The 3,747-nt window shown below is 41.7% G+C and overlaps 2 protein-coding genes across 8 annotated transcripts in view; one reads left to right on the forward strand and one right to left on the reverse strand.

Moving 5' to 3' along the window:
- LOC113212691 (larval cuticle protein 1-like) overlaps nt 1-3,747 on the reverse strand; it is a 218,453-nt gene that overhangs the window by 106,115 nt on the left and 108,591 nt on the right. The gene's annotated exons all lie outside the window — the stretch shown is intronic.
- The window catches only part of LOC113212546 (collagen alpha-1(I) chain-like), a 117,244-nt gene that overhangs the window by 102,072 nt on the left and 11,425 nt on the right, over nt 1-3,747 (forward strand). The gene's annotated exons all lie outside the window — the stretch shown is intronic.

A 3,747-nucleotide genomic window follows, 5' to 3' on the forward strand; every position in this document is an offset into this window, starting at 1 on the left:
GGAGGGGGGCGTAGCGTGAAAAATACAACTGTAGGATTTCCTAAGCATAACCTTAAAATAGTGAGAATGAACAACTTTTCTTAATTTACATCCCCGCCCTCCTCCCTCTTTCAGGACGAATTAATTACTAATAATTTTGAGAGAAGTGGCCAGAGAAGTGACGTTTTCTGTTCAATCTGTTCAGTCTATGGCATGTAATCAGTACGCTCTGTGTGATTTTAACAAATCAAGTGATAAAAGCTGCAACCATAGCGCCCCGTCCCTCCACTGTGAATAAAACCGTCGTAATTTTTTTGTGAACTCAGGCTATAATTTAAGTTGAAAATTCACGAGAGCACATGTTTCACTCGCAAACGGATTTTAAGTCGAAACGTACTGCACGTATTTTTACGATTGCAAATAATTGTAATTTTACAATTTGAGTCAAGGAACATTTTCTGATAAACCTTTCTACTATTTTTCACAGAGTACCCCAACTTATTTCCATTAAGACGAATAAGCGAATTACTATGCTAAACGCAAATGCGTGTCACGTGGTGATGGTCTGCTAGGCGTTTAGCCTGCACGGCCCAACCCGCTCTGGCCAACTGAAAGTAAAAGTGCCCGGCATGAGGCCCTTGTGCCGCAGGAAGAAAAGGCTATGGACAGAGGAGAAGGGGTGGGTGACTTGCTCGTGCCGTTACCTAGTTTTATCTTTTTATACCCGCGGCACAGCTCCCTCTCCCGCTACATTAACATATCACCCTTATGCTCGAGGGCATGTAGTTTAAGTAGTGCCGCAAGTTTGCTTTGTTGACCTCCACAGGCTGATGCCGTTCCTAAATGAAGGATATACTCTAAAAATTTATTTTCACAATGGCGACAGTAGCGACAGTACCCTGGATAGGGCACAGGGATGTTGTCGCGGGTTTCCGCGTCACATAACCTTAACTATGATGACAAGAAAACCCGTGACGTGGAGACATTCATCGTGACAAGAATTTTTAACAGTGCATTCTCTGGCGTGTCCAGTCTCAATGTAAGTCTGTTTTCCGAACCTGTGTGCAGAAAATCGGCCTACTGAGCTGCTGTCTGCCAAAAATGATGACGGGTAGTGAGAAAAAAAGCACACACACACCGAAACGTGGCGGAAATAATAGCGATGTTTATTGCTGTCAGGCATTCGTGGCGTGAAGAAGTGGCGGGAGGGATTTATGAAGTCTGCAAGCAGCGACCTCAGCATCGTGCACCGATTATCACATACTGCCCGTTTTTCCCCTCCGCCTGGTTACACACGGAAAAAAAAATTAGTCCTCACAACTAACAAATTGGCTGATTTTGGGATAGCTAATCCTAAATTCGCTGTGGCAGCTAATAGTTGGTTGCCACAGACAACAGCTAGTTGCCACAGCGAAGCTGTCGCTGCAGGAGCCAATCGGTTCGTTCTGAATACTAAAATTGGGTGCTTCGCTGTCAGAACGAACCGATTGGCTCCTGCAGCGACAGCTTCGCTGTGGCAACAAACTCTTGTCTGTGGCAACCAACTATTAGCTGCCACAGCGAATTTCTTGTCTATCCCAAAATTAGCTAATTTATTAGTTGTGACAACTAATTTTTTTTTCCGTGCAGTTAAGGGGGCGGGGAGGCAATATTAGTTACGAGGGACCGAAATGACCTAAAGTTTTACAGTGCCTGAGGCCCCTACTGGGGGGTCAGTAGGGGCACATCCTAGTAAAAATTAGTTCTTTTTTGAAAAGTTTAAGCATACGTAATATCACTTTCACCCCCTTGATTCCCTCAGGGAGCAGTTTGCCTGTAACACATAAAACAGCAAACCTCTACTGTACGCATACTTTTCCCCCAAAACCTGCCTTATTGCTCAAATTGCAAAAGTACCTTTCTTGTAAAAGTTGGGGGCTCGATGTGAAGAACAGGCCATATGTAGGTCCAAATCCAGACATTTAAAAAATTCATAACTCATAATGCCCCCTTCAAGGTATGCGAACCATTTATTGGATAGTATTTTCAGTCAACCTCATTGAACATCCGTTAACCGACTCTGTAAAAGGTTTTTTTGATGTTTTATAAAAATTACACTACGAAATGCTACGTAAAATGTACATGAGTTAATTTATGAAAAATTTCGTAACGACCACAAATATTAGGTCATAAAATGTGACTAAATGGTTACAAAAGTCAAACTCTTTAGTTAAAGCTTTGGATTTTACAAAGCAGTTCGTAAAATAGATATTTATCGTAATTTGATGAAAACTGAAGTTTTCGTTATAGAAAATTAACCATGAAAAATTTGTTAAGTTGTGATATTTTTTTTACAGTAGGGACACGGTGCACTGTGCTCCGTAGAAGACATATCAGTTATTGCTTCAAGAAAAGCTTAAAAGTACTTGCTTTCTTCTGCACGGGTGGGTAGTGCACTCAGAGAATCGTTTCTTTTAATCAACGAAGGCTGCTTTAAAACAACGAAATTCTTGACTCAATACAGATTTAAAGAAATGTTTTTGAATCAAAGCAGCCTGTTTTGATTCAAAGAGGGCTTCTTTGATTTAAAGAAATAAATTTGATTCAAGGAAACCCTTTCTTCAAATTAAAGAAGGCTGCTTTGATTCAAAGCAGTTTCTTCAAATTAAAGAAATGCCTCAAATTAAAAACTTATTTCAAATCAACAAAACGATTCTCTGGGTGTGGTTGCCTAGCTAGCAGGCGGCCCAAGGACTCGGGTAGCTGATCGGTAATCGAACCTGAGAATATGGGATGTAGTGAGCGACCAGAAAAAGCGCCGGAGAAGTTCAGAGAAGATTAAATGAGCAATGAGCAACCAATGTTGGAATTTGTTAGCACAATACCAAGACCTTGAAATGTTCAATCATGTTTATAGTGTGTACTTCCTCATGTTCCCTGTAAAGGTTTTCGTTCGCTTTTGAATTTGTACGATTTACGGATAGAAAATAGCAGACGTGCAAACAGCTTAGTGCCAAAGATGCTATCGCACGATGCCTTCTGTGTGGGGCCAGGATAAGTGTCTTTCTTGCGCAACGGTGTGCCACAGGGCACCGCAGCGGCCACTTCGTGGTTACTCGTCGTGGTCACTCGCTGGGCCTTCTGCAGCCCCACTTGTCTCCAATGCTTCGACCATTGACCTTGCACCGTGTGCCTTCTACCCTCTTTTCTTACCCACCTTCTCAGCTGAGTCGTGCTGCTCCACCTCGTTCCTTCCCTTTCTTTAACCCACGCCCCTTTGACCACCATCTAAAAATGCTACCTGGAAAATATGCTCGTATCTATTGAACATAATGTGAAAATCGTATCTTTTGCCTATTAAAATTTTATAAGCTTTCCCTGTCATTCTCATGGCGGTCGGGTGCTTTGCAGGAGTGAGCTTTCACATTTTTTTTGTAGCGACGTATAATTAGGTTCTACTATACATAATTTTTGAAGTTTGCACTTAGGGTTTCCCAGCCCCATTCAATGTAGCACAGCTATCGCCATCTGTTAAGTTTTTCGCAGTTTGTGCATTTTGTGAAATCAGTGTTTGTTTTCAAGTGGACTCAGATAAGAAATAGTGAACACCAACTTGCGACGCAAATGGGAACAAAATCGAAGCTCGCTAATTTGTAACGTACAAATGTTTGTAATTGAAATAATATGCTACAGCTGAATACTTTTGTACATACATTAATGTACGTTCTGTACATGGCAGCGCACAACTTGGTGAATTAGCATTTCGTGCGTCTGTGTGAGCACATTCAC

The sequence above is a fragment of the Frankliniella occidentalis genome, unplaced genomic scaffold (assembly GCF_000697945.3).
Source record: "Frankliniella occidentalis isolate FOCC.00 unplaced genomic scaffold, Focc_3.1 Scaffold10, whole genome shotgun sequence".
Classification (NCBI taxonomy): domain Eukaryota; kingdom Metazoa; phylum Arthropoda; class Insecta; order Thysanoptera; family Thripidae; genus Frankliniella; species Frankliniella occidentalis.